The following is a 14,578-nucleotide window of genomic DNA, read 5'->3' as shown; positions in this document are numbered from 1 at the left end:
TAGATGACAAGTCTTCTATAGGTGGGACCTCACATTATATGCATGATGGTTTCATCTCCCTCATCCTTGACTAACCTAGAGGATAAGTCTTCTATAGGTGGGAGCTCACATTATATGCATGGTGGTGTCATCTCCCTCATTATATGGCTAACAGTAAGTACTTCACTTCAATGCCCTAACTTTGGATAAGATTTGTATAAGCTCTCAACACAGCCTATTCCCCTAGGGGGACATAATCCCCTTATCTACTTATTTACTCAATTGATTATAACACCAAACTCTCTCTCTCTCTCTCATTCATGTATAAGTAGCTTGGTTATTCACTTGTGAAACCTTGGGGCACTAGATGCCAAGAAAGAGTCATTGGAAGGATAGTATTTTGCAACACACACACACATATTAGTACACACACCCTTAGTGTGCAAAATATTGGTACACATACCTTTAGTGTGCACCACCTTCCCAAGTCCACACACACATTGTGTGGGTCCCCCATTGCCTCTCTTCAAACCCGTTATTACATTTTAATGATAGCTCACATGCTAGCATGGACAATGAGCTCATGTGGTATCTAGCATGGGCCATTCTATGTCCATGATGCTAGATCAAGCATTTACTAACCACTAAGTTCCTATGAATGTGTGTCCCAAAGACTTCCCTAATACACTATCAGTTAAGATGGGATCCCATTAAATCATTAGACCTTAAAAATTGTTGGTCTTCCTACTTTAGGCCATTCTGGCCAACCTTTAACATGATTCTAAGAACACCACTACTTTAAAAAAAACACTTAATATTAGAGAACACATGCCATGGCCTACATCCACCAATGCCTCTAGAGAATTTCAAGCGGTGATGATGAGGAAGATAGAAGAATCATTAAACAACCATATGCACCTTTTGCCTTCTCTAAAATAGGTAAACCGCAATGAAACAATGGTTGTGAATGCCCATTTGTTGTTGATTTGCTATCAAAGTGTGTCATCTAATCTTAAGCTTCTTAACTAGTTTTTTTGTTTTAGCCTTCCCCAAGTTTGTCCTGACATCTTGAGCTTCCTAACTCGCCTCTCTCTCCTACCCCTCCTCACTTAATTAAAGCTTCAACCACTATTATTATCTAGGGACACACCTGAGTGAGCTCCTACAATAACAGTATGATGTAGGGGTTAGTCAAGACATATTTCCATTGATCCTGAATTTATTGTGACACCCCTTAGCGAGATAATCCTTTCTACTTTATGAATGGATTGACCCTGATGATGCAGGAATTGAAGACCATTTGAGATTTTATCTTGCAGGTATATGGGCATGACTTACTTTGAAATGGAAATCAGAGGGTTCCATTTCATGATTAATACCTTTACCTTAAGGTCCCCCAAAATTTTGGGGTTTCTGTTTACTCCCATGGGAATTTTTCTAACATTTGAAAATATTTCATTTACTTTTTAGGAGCCAACCTCTGACTACTTTTGGAGTATTAAAATGCAAAGATTTGTTTATTGCTAATCTAGATAGAGTGACATGGATAACAACTATGTGGTGGTACCACTGATTGAAGCCTGGCTTCCACAACAAAAATATATTTTTCTAACCTTCAGTTTTGTTGTGATGGTGTTGGGTGAGTTCACACGCCTCTCCATCGGATTTGCAAGGTAAAATCTTGCGCATGACTTTGTGGAAAAGGATGATAGCAACTTGGGGGAGTACACTTGCATACCTTGTGATGAAGGATATAGTATTCTTGACTTTTCTTGTATACCTTTACTTAAATATGTTGGATTGATATGAGGATTGTAAGAGGAACTACCAGGATACTTGATCAAAGAAGAAGTTATCTTTTGGGTGTTTACCATTTGAAAAATCTTCAAGAGATTGCTTGCTTGGATTCTCCACTTAGAAATGCACCTAGAGTAATCATTTAGATATCCAAACAAGGAAACAAGAGAATCTTAAGACATGAACTAGCCTTGATAATCCCCATTGCTGCACCTTTTATCATTATGCAATTGTGAACATAGTCGTATGAGGCAATATTGGGCTACTGCCGAGGGCCTTCTAAAAGTTTTGACTAAGAATGTGGAATGGTGGAGGTATAGATTTATCAAAATAGTAAGTAACACACACACGCGTGTGCACGTGTGCTGCAAGTATGTGCGTGCATATGCACATGCACACACACATGCACGCGCATTCATGCATGCGCATGCACATGCACACATTTTTAGTAAAGCTTTTATTATCAAGTGGAAAACCTCAAAAGAGGTAAAAACCCACAAAAGTTACAAAAAGAAAAAGAGTAACCCTGGCCCAAAGGACAGGATCAAACATCCCAAAATGTCATAGAGAAGTAAGTACAAGTATCTAGGATGTTGGAGGAGAGGACATGAAGACCACATCCTCCAAAGCAGTCCCATTCTGAGCTAAAAACAAATTTAAAGGCTTAACAGAACCATCATCAAAATAAACTTTCTTTGGACCCTTGTGTTTTCTTCACGTATACGGGTATCCGGAACTTTTGGAGGAGACTCAAAAGCTACTTGCATCAAAGGGTGACGATCCTTGAGCACAAATGTAGCAGAAGCACTACCCCATATGGAGGAAGAACCAAAATCCAACATTTGAGAAGCATGCTGGGTAGTTGTATCCAATCCAACAGAAGCATCTATAGTATATCAACCCCAATCGGCAAGGAAGTTTTTGACTGATGACATGCATCCACATCTCTCTCTCTCTCTCTCTCTCTCTCACATACACACACACATAAACACACACACACACACACGTATGTACATATGTATTTGCATTCATATGTACATATACATGCATGCACACATGTACTTGTATATACGTATGTATTTACATCTATATGTACATATGCATGCATGCACACATGCACACATATTTATGAATGTATGTGTATGCACATGGATGGATGCACCTATGCACATATACATATTTATGCACAAACATATGTATGTATGCACATATGTATGTGTGCACACACATACATACACACATATGCATGTATGTACGTAGATATAGATGTATGTATGTGTACATATATACATACATATCTATATAGATAAGTATACATGTATATACATACATACATACTTACATACATGCATACATACATATATATGTGTACATAGGCATGTAGGTACATATGTATATACATACATGCACACATGTATATGTACAAAAATCTATAAGTACCTATGGACATACATATGTGCATACATACATACATGTGTTTGCACATACATACATACACATGTATGTATGTACACACATATACACAAATATGTACGAATTCACATATATATGTATGTATATGCACGGATACATATAGATGCTTGTGCATACTTACATATTACATATTTATGTACGTATGTACATAAATATGCACGGATATATATAGATGCTTGTACGTACTTACATACATATATACATACGTACGTATGTAAATGCATGCATACACATGTATCTACATACATACACACATTCGAATGTACATATGTATATATGTGCATGTACAAATATATGTGTGTATGAACAAATATGTGTTGTGTGTGTGTGTGTGTGTGAACAAATATATGCACATATATACAAAGATATGTATGCAAATACGAGCACTCATATGTGCCTATGCTTGTATGCACATAATATCATGCATATGTGCATCTGTTTTTATGCACATATGAGAACTCATATGAGCACACATATATATGTACATATGAGCACTCATATTTATGTACGTACATATGTGCATATATATGTGTGTATGCACATATGTATATCACATACAAGCATACAAATGCCTGTGTGTATACACATATCTACATATAGACACATGCACATACACTCTATTTCTAAAATCTATATCTCACTCATGGAATCTCAAATTTGCCTACTACAACTCCCATTCGATCCCTATTTTCCCAGATAAAAATCATACAACATTTGATTTGTTGCCTATTCATGGTAAGAATACCTATTCATCTTGTTCTTGTTCCTTCTTGCTGTGCACTTCTATTGCTCTCATTTCATCCCTATCTTTACATGCTTGCCTGATTAAGCTATAACCTACCAAGCTATGACTTGCTCTGGCCGTGCCTGACAGCCACATCACAATTTGGATTACCACACCCTGCCACCCATCGAACGCGATCCATTCTATTCTTTGACCATTTGAGAATTGGTGTAGCCCTTATGGGAAGGAGGAGGAGAAGAAGCAGAGGAAGAATTAATGCAAGGAGATGCTTTCGTGACCATTACTCTCTCTATTTGCCCACGGGCTGCTCCTACTGGCCCTGCTCCCAGAGGAGGCAACAAAGGGTGCTCACAGAGCAAGAGTGCACCTCGTAGATCAGAGGGTGCCTTATAGATAGGTCCTTAGACCTATATAGTTGCCGGAAGTCAGTGAAGAACATTCTCGAGGTGTCCATAGGTTAATCGCAGGAGAGAGTTTTTTCACAACAGCCATAGGCCTTGGAATCTCACTGTTCACCCCTCTTTCTTTCTCCACAATTAATAGGACTCTCCCATTTTTCATCTCATAGGTCACCTATAGGCACAAGCACATACATATGTACATACATGCATGCATGCATGTGCGCACACACACTCACACACACATGCATATATATACACAAATATATATATCTATATATATGCAAAAATACTCTAAATATATACATAAATCCTTTTAGAAGAACTTATATATATATATATACACACATATATGCATATGTGTGTGTGTGCGCACGCGTACGTGTATGTATAGATTTTAAAGTATAATTTTTTGTAGTTGGATGTGTCCTTATAAATCATCCCACACCTACAAAGGGTTCATGGATAAAATCGACAGAGTTGTCATGCTCGAGTCATCCTCCTTTTAGCTCATTCGATATGGGAATATGGGGCACGTGTTGGTTTATAATGGATGATTTATTGCTCTTCACTACAATCACATACATTGTCCTTGTACCTATTGAGGCTTGAGAGGAAGCTAATTATCAACTAAGATATTAGCTTCTATAGAATTGAAATGGCCAAGTACTCAGCTATCTTTGAATATATTTATATCTCATGCATTGAGGGTATGTATACATATGTATGTATGTATGTATGTATATGCATATTTTCTACTCTAGCATGTTATTGCATGTCATAGGACTACCACATCAACATGTTTGCCATGTTTGCCACATTTCATGGGCTACTACATCGTGTGTAATATCTATCATTGGGCTAATGTTTAGTTTATGAACACACAAATGGCTAAGATGCTATCCTTACAAGGTGCCATTATGTCATCGGGTTACATGGGATGTGACATGTGCTAGTTCCATATCATTTGCCTTTCTAGAGAAGTTTTATTCTATTCACGAGAGTTACCCCAAGGCTTCGATGCAATAAGCTAGCAAGCACTAAGCACTAAATGCCTTGCATGGGTAAGAAACACATGCTCATTGAAAGGATAATATAAGGACAAATATAGAAGAGGACACATGCTGAATTTTCATGTGGTCAACAAGACAATGACACTTTGCACAACTAGGCAATAATCCCAATGATGCTTCACTACTTCGAGATGCTAATATACATGATGTATATTATGGTTGGAGCAACAACATGTTGATTTCAATTGTGGCAACAATGCCAAATAGCCTCTTGTTATTGCAAATCCACATGTTGGTTTGGTAACACCAGGTAACACCCTATCATGTGTTATGGATGCAAAGTTGAGGACAAAGGTTTTGGGGATAGAATGAAGCTAGACATGGATGGTGGTACTTAGCTTAAGATGATGAACAGTCCTCAAAATTTGTAAAGGAAATGCATCGCCACTATAAGACCTTGAACCAGGAAATATATGGTCAATACATTAGGCAATTTACGGTTCAACAAAAAGTCACATAAAAGGAAGGAATCAAGAAGACCAAGTAGGTAAAAGGAATGGATCCCATGTAGAAGATGCATATGGTGAAGAGCATCATGATGTTCTTCCTTTTGAAACTAGATCACAAGATCATCATGTTCCTGAGAATAATCAATGATGCCATGATGCCCATATAATCACATGAGGATCACACAACCTTCAAATCCAAGATATCCCAATAGCAGGATGACTCATGGGCTCATGCCACATGTAAGGAAGGCTGATTAAAGTGTTCATCAAAGGAGGATATAGTTATGCCATAGCCTAGCCATATTCATTTATTTTGCATGAGGATACCAACCAATATGATACTTTTATGCCTCATCCTAGCATATAGACAAATTATGCCTCAATATTATTGATGATGCCCTAATTTCCAAAACGCTGTCAAGCTATGGCAGTTGCAAAATGCAAAAGGATTCTTTTGGGACAAGTACTCAAATAAAATAACAGCCCCAGTAATGGAAATGAACATGGAGAACAAGAGAAAGAGGGATATTATAAAAGTTTGTAGGAACAATACGCTGATTAAGATGACCCCTTGACATCACAAAACTAATAGGATAAATACTTTTATGCAGGGTGATGTAACCAACCTACATAAAAGTGATAATGAGGTAGGCCTAGTTGGTAAAGGATAGATCATGGTGAGCTAAGCAATGATGGAGTACTTTATGATAGAGATCAAGATAGAAATGTTGAATCAGTAGAGGAATATCCACTAGATATTGATATTAGATGTTATGAGAGGAGCACCTGTTGGTATGTGGATTGCAAAGGCTTAATGTATTACAATTTTTAAATATGTGGCAAGCATGAGATGTTTAGAGGAAGATGACTCTAGAAAGTAGCAGAGTTGCACTAGTACCTAAGGTATTTCTTTGTATTTTCAAGATTTTTTAATTATGAAAATTATACAAATGAATAGCATTTTATGTTGTGGATATGATTTGAACTCTAATCATGCTTGAGTAGGAAAAACAATCATCACATGATCATGACCAGATGCATAGCAAAGCGAGTGGACCCATGACTCATCGTAGCTATGTGATTGCACTCTTGCAATGAGATATTAGTAGAGTGACTCCTTGTCATAATTTATGAGTTTTGATCATGCTATGGGTAAGACCTCAAGCAATCATCCAATTCCTTTTCCGTTGAGTGCAAGAGTTATGATTTTATGACAGTTTATGATGATTGGCTACAATCTAATCTTCCTTGTGAGCATGAGGAGTTCTCTTTTTGGGGTCATTGATACATGATACTTCCATCTATCATCAGTGGTGCTAGTCTTTTGTACAATGTTCATGTGTTGCGTGATCATGTTGTCACATTCATGCCATTTTGTGGCCCTAAGTATTCATGGGATGATTGGCATTTGCTATCTACTTAATCCTTAGTTTGTTGATGTATAGCATATCCAAAAATGTCACCTTGCTTAGAGAGGGAGATGGAGAGGAAGAGGTTTTCAATTATTTGAATACTTATATTATATGATTGATGTATGTCTCAATGCTTTTTCTAGAGAGTAGGTAGTGTGTGGATGATGTGGAGGTGGTTTCTAGATGACATGGACCGATGATTGATGTGTGTCTCACTGCTCTTCCTAGGGAGTGGGCAGAGTGCATTCTATAAGGGGTGGGTTAAAATTCACAACGGCTCATTGAGAGGGGGTGCCATAGGATGCCTCCCATTTGTATTTCCCTAAATGAGAAGAGCATGGGAAAGTGACACATGTAGCATGGAAGGAGAAAGATGGGGAGATAAAGAGCTTGCAAGTTGCCACATAGGCAACACATAAGCTACAGGGTGGGGAAGCAAAAAGAGGTTTGATCCTCAATAGAATGGCTTACAAAAAGTCACTCCTTTTAGCCATCAGGTCATGCCATCTCTCATGAGAAGAAGCCCCCAGATTACGTTTTTCTCTTCATTCATGTTCCTTGTTAAGGTTGCACACCCGGCAAATGTTTCCAGGTAAAAAACATTACTTTTCCAAGTTCCTTTTGTGAGTGCATTTTAGTCTTCTCTAGCAGATCATTAAAAATGATTTTTTTAATGCTAGGAGAGGCCGCACTAGCGCAGCATGTCCTAGCATAAAACTTTGACACCCTATATCTTTTGATTGGCAAATCCAAATGGGGTCATCTAGTATATCAAATCAAATGTCAAGACATGATTTACACACTTGTCGTCTTTGTTTCAAGATTTAATAAAGTTACATGCATAAAAATAAGCATTTTATGAAGCTATGGCTAAATTTATCCACCAATTTTAGAGCTTGATCATTTTAGGCTTTTTTTGTTTCAAGGGTGCGATTAGTAGGATAGCCCAATTAGGCATTCCTTTTTGTCCTTGAAGAAATTTGCATTTTAGAGCAAGCACTAGGAAGGGGGGCCATACTATAAGTGGTTATGGGAAGAGCCACTAATGCTTCATGAAGTCGTCATGTCACAATATCTAAGCTTGTCACCAAGTTTTTTAGGAGATGGATATCCCGACTCCTACGTTGAAAGGTTTGAGTAGATCTGTGAGACCTTTGGAGATATCAATGACTTGGATAAAGTGAACACATTCAGGCTAAGCCTTGATGGTGAGGCAGGCCAATGGTATAGGGCCTTAGAAGTTGAGGAAAAGATCAGCTGGTAAACATTAAGGAAGGCTTTTATAGTGGGATTCACTCCCATTGGGCCGAAATAGTGTCCGATCAACTAGTTGTAGAAGGTTAAGCAAAAGGCGCATGAAACCTTATGGGAATACAGTGCTAGGATGAAGCATCTAAATTCCCACTATGAGATGCATGGGAGGATGAGCGACAAATAGCTCCTGCTGCCTTGATTTCTCATTGGATTCAGGGATGCCAAGTTGCATGATCACTTGTTTACCCTACATCCTTCAAATTGTGCAGCAAGGCCGCAGTGCTCTTGGTCGATAATATGAAGGATAAAGCACAACCAAAAAAATCACTTGTTGCTCCTTCTGTAATGTCTAATACTGGCAAGACAACTAGCACTTGGGAGGATAATGATGCCACTCATGTGGCTAATAGATTAGATAGCCATGGATCTACTAAATCAAGTAGCTCAATAGCTCGAGGGTGGGCTGGGTAGAGAAGACCCTAGCAATTTGCACTTGTTTCCAAGACAAGACAATGTGTGATGTGGAATATGCACGGGAAGACATCCTACAAATGAGTGCCCTCACCTATGGGCAAGTCTAGTGCTTTACTGTGCCCATTGTCCTAGATGGGGGGAAACCAGGAGACTTCACAATGTAGATACCCCAAGTCACACCCATGTACCAATAAAGGCAACTGTTGTCTCTACTTATCAAATCAATACAATCAAGGCTAACTAGCCATACAAGGAGCAACCCCTTCCAACCAAGGGCCACTACGGACTCAAGACCTACCATTGCCACCACTGTCAGTTCTAGGTCCAGTTCTAGGTCCACAACCCACACCACCACATAATACTCCCATAAACCAGGTTATCATTGAAGAGGTGGGTTCCCATTTTCCGAGGGGTCAAAATATATAGACTCAAGTCAATTTTGGGGAGCAAAAATTCCAAATTATTTCAAGGAATATGTAAGTAAATATGAAATATTGATAAATAGATATAGATATGATATACCTTTATATAATATCATATATAATGTCCAAGTGGTGACTTATTTTATGACTTTCAAAAATCCTTTCTTTCCCTTTCACCATTGGTTGGATCATGAAATTTTAAGCAAATATCCTCTTTATAGTTCCTCAAGATGACCTAAGAAAAATATATAATACCTTTTAATAGACCCTCTAAGTGTATTTTTTTGGAGGAATATGGTTTGAAGAGCTTGCCCCAACCCTATTCCGCTAGCAGAATACCCTAGAGCCTATGCAGAAGGGGTCATAACTTTTGCTCCTTGGCTTAGATTGAGGAGCTGTAAAAAGGTAAATTGTTCAAAATTTCATAATCTATGCAATGGTAGGCTTAAAATTATACTTTTTATAGTTATAAAAGAGAAATATTGAAAAAATCAAGATGTATATGAGATTTACAACGTCTCCCTAATTCATATTATGGTAGGAAGGAGTTCAGTAGAGACCACATTTCCTTAAAGTTACTTAGGTTTGGAGAATTGGAAATATTTTGAAAATCCCTCCCTTGCCTTCCCATATTTAATAATTTATTAGATATTAATTTATGATTGATTATAATGGCTTCAAGTATGAGGTTTCCAATATCTTTTTCCTACTCATCCAAGGAATATGGTATACATTGTTATATGAGAGCTTCAAATATGGGATTGCTAAAGATTAGGGAAACTCTTTTAAATTGATTGAATTATAATCCTCAAAAGAGAGTATGGTAGGTAGGTATTTATAGGAGTTTCTAAAGTGTTCACTATTTATTCATATATAGATGATGTTCTCTAAAATGAGGGTTATAATGAAAAATAAGTAAGTATATGGTTCCATAAATGAGAATTTAAGAAAGAATTGTATATTCCTTTGAGAAATTTACAAGCATGGTTGGTGTCAAAAATTATCACTCGAACTTTTTTGCTCGTAGGTTTTTGCTCAAAAACTGTGCACGTCCAAAGAAGAGCCACTGAGTGAGTCGGAGGACCCTAACTATGCCTTATAGGCACTCGATTCTTCTTCTTATGAAAATCCTACATATGAAACAAGTTAGATAAGTCATTACATGATGCAAGATGAACAATATATTTTGGTGTATCAGACTATTCCCACAATGTAACAAGCTAGGGACATGAACACTATGAATTGCAGACCAGCCAATCAAATGCTACACTTGCCAAATTCTGCATTGTGCAAGTGAATGCCCTTATAAGGAAGTTGCTAAATGGACCATAGCCTACTATAAATGCCAGGGAGCTCACTTTCTTAAATACTGACAAGGATGACCAACCCATACCTGGGACAACCATAACCAATTCAAACACCCCCTTATGCTCCGGTTGTGGGGTGGACCATTGGTACAAGGGTTGTCCCATGAGGAGACGTCCTAGATCGGCTCCAAAATCCTAAGGCCAGCATTAAGCTACTAAGTATTGAGAGAGGCCAAGTAGGATCCAGGTGTCCTCAGTATCATTGAATGTGATCATGAGGGCCCAAGCTAAGGCCATGTGTAAGGAGTTCCACAAAAAAGCTATTATTGAAAGAGCAACCACCTCTCAGTATCAGGGTAAAGGCTATGCAAGTGCAACTAAGGTAGGAAAGGATTCAGATCAAGTCATCATCCAAAGCAGCTCAAATGAATAGACCACAACAATCTCCACCTCAACATCATCAGGACTTGCCCAATCAATAATAGATCCTATTGCACCATGGTCTGAGGAGAAGGGTAGGGCAAGTGAAGCATAGCCACGAAGATAGGATGTAATCCTAGTGGGCCAAAATGAATAGCCTGATATGGCCATTGAGAAACAATGCCTTATAGAGGCACAACAATTAGTCCTAGAATGTCAAGAAATATTTGAGTAGCAGCTCAAGACTATGAAAAGCATGGACACCATCCATTCCAACCCCAAAAAGAGCTCTAAAGCTACTGCCTACTCTAGATAAGGTGGATGAGATAGTCACAAATAGCACATCATCGAGGAAGACTCTTCTATGTCATAAGATATTTGATGAAGACACTACTTGGAATCAAGCTAAAGATGAGGACACCCTATGTCCTTTTACAAGTTTGAAGAGCCACAGTCTGAAGGTCACAAACTAATTGACCAACTTTGGGATGTGGTCGGACTTGCTGCATTCTTGTCCACAGAGGTGAAAATGCCCATAGCAACCTTGTTAAGAGGGAACCCCATCCTTTGGAGAGAGACATCACTGATTGGATGAATGGACAAATGGTCACCCCACAAGAAGTGGCCACCGAGGTAGTTGAAGCCCCCATCGAAGAGCTAAATTTTCTAAAGATACTGATCAACAAGCTGGGCCAATATTTTGAGAGTGATGACACAAATGCTATGATTCCAAATTCCAATCTTCTACCCAAATAAGAAGTCCATGGCAATATTGGATGGTGGAGCAGGTGTCAACATTGTCACAAAGTAGTGCTAAGCAAAATGGGAAAAGCCTAAAATGGAGAGCAACAACCTAATCATAAAACTAGCTGATGGTGTGACATCGCAGCCAATGGTAGTCCTAAAGGACATAAAGATCAAGACCTTTGGTCTCACCTACCGGGTTGGGTTTGTGGTAATGGACTTCCACAGGCAGTCAAATGGCTATGATGCCATCCTAGGGAGACCCTTTTTGCATGCTATAGGTTAATCCATGACTGGGCTTCGAATAGAATTTATCTATGCAAGGATGAGCAAATCGTAAGGGTTGACCTACAAACCTGGATAGCCCACCCCATGATCAACAATGTATTTGTGGCTGAGTCATACACTCCTCAAAGAACTGTACCCATCAATGTGTTCCAAGCCTATAACAAGAAGGACATGGGAGAGGACAGCACTGATATGCTCTGTTGGGCAAAACCCAAATTCTCTCAAAACTAGATGCATTTCCTATCTAGCATAGATGCTATCAAAAAGGTAGGAACCAGGATGGCAACTTACAATCCCAAGATGCTAGGAACAATAGTTTCCCTAAATACGATAAATGTCTTGAGGGCACAGCTGATGATCAAGGGGTGCGGAAGGTGAAGATGGATCTTCACTGGCTAAGATATTCAAATGGGTACTGTTATAGCACACTATGATGCCAAAAATTGATATCTTTTATTTGGCATTGGTATTGCTTTTCTCTATGTTTGATAAGAGTGTGAGTATCAAATGATAGCCTAGTGGCTCTCACTTATTTCTATTTTCTAAGATATTGCATGGGATTTGGAGGATGAGTGGAATGGATCATTGTAAATACCATGTGTATGAATGACAAATACCTTAGTATGGGGTGAGAGTTATTAGTGTATGGGATATTATGGGGATTTTAGAAAATAGGAAGAGTGAGTCATATAAAGAGTAGGTCTCATATCCATGTGTTCCAATAATGTAAGAGAAATCACATGCCAAGCGTGTGGAGGGCATGTCGGGGGGTGTGGAAGGCATGTGGAGGAGTGTGGAGTCAAAAGAAATCCTTCTAGAATTCCTATGTGGAATAAGGAGGATGTGAACATTTGGGAAAGAGAGGGTCCCTATGGGATCCATATAGGGAGACTCTTGACTTTCTCAATATTTTAAGAGTCTTGAGCATCTTTTGATGGGACACATGTCAAGAGTAGCCAAAAAGGACATGGATGGTGACACACGAGCTTATGTGATTGATGGGGAAAGGAATCTATAGGTAGAAATTTTAAATGGTTGAAGGAGGGTGACAAAATCTCTATAAAAGGAGCCCTCCTCTCCCTTGTTCAACATCTCTTTTGCCATTGAGGCTCATGCTGCTATAGCTCTTGACTTTCTCAATAGTCTTAAGCATCTTTTGATGGGACACATGTCAAGAGTAGCCAAAAAGGACATGGATGGTGACATACAGGCTTATGTGATTGATGGGGAAAGGAATCTACAAGTAGCAATTGTAAATGGGTGAAGGAGGGTGCCAAAATCTCTATAAAAGGAGCCCTCCTCTCCCTTGTTCAACATCTCTTCTACCATTGAGCCTCATGCTACTGTAGCTCTAGTCCCCTCAAGCCTCTTCTATGAGCCTTCTCTCTCCCTCTTGTAGATGTCCTCTTATGTAGACACTTGAGTCCATATCTCTCTTTTTATGAGTAGTCTTGGAGCTCTCGCTCCCTCTTGTATGTATGAAACCTCTTCTTCTCCCTTGTGTTTGTAATATTTTGAGTTTCATTTGAGTAGAGTCTCACTCTATTGGTAATGAAGGTCATTTCAGGTTCTCTCCCTTGAGTGTCTCTTCCCTTTTTCCATTGCTCTCTCTTCCAATGTGTCTATTCGGTCGCTCATTGTGCATACATGGTTTATCCATTTCCCAAGCCACAAAGTGAGCTCTTACCTCCCTCCTAGGCATCCTCTATAGGACTTGGATCGTTGATGAAGTTTGAGCATGGAGGGAGTATTCTCACAAGTCGGCATTAGTAGAAGGAGTATGTGTTTTCATGACTGTTTGACCCCTTGTCAATATTTTGCTCATAACTTTCTACTCGATGCTCCAATTTTGATGAAACTCATATCTCTCTTCAAGGCGCATCACCATATTTTTTCAGTTTCTATATTAGATTATGAAACACAAAAGTTATGAGTCTCTATGTGTGAGTATTTATTTTTCAGCAATTTTTATGCCCTTTGAGTAAAATGTCCATAACTTTTTGACGGCTTCTCTGTTTCTTACAAAAATTATATCAAAGCGAAGACCATTTCAAGGAAAATTTCTACATGTGTTTGAATATTTGATATCATGTCTCTACTAGAAGTTATAGGCCTCTGTGCTTGATGATAGTTTATAGAGTGTTTTGAGCTACTTGTAGAGGTATCTATGAAGGAGGTGCAATGTTCCATGGAACCTACCTATCTGACCCAATTATCCCCTCCAAACTCCTCGATGTATATCAGTTTGCCATATTGAGCTGAAAGATCTTCTTTCAACAATGTATCACTCTTCTCTTTGGTGCAGACCAGCTTGGGGAGATAATGGCCTTCGCTAATCCTTTC

Source organism: Dipteris shenzhenensis, chromosome 33 (genome assembly GCF_047967505.1).
Source record: "Dipteris shenzhenensis isolate YYH24624 ecotype China chromosome 33, Dip_SZ_1.0, whole genome shotgun sequence".
NCBI classification, from domain to species: Eukaryota; Viridiplantae; Streptophyta; class Polypodiopsida; order Gleicheniales; family Dipteridaceae; genus Dipteris; species Dipteris shenzhenensis.
The sequence above is the reverse complement of the archived record's forward strand: the minus strand, read 5'-3'. Positions refer to the sequence as shown.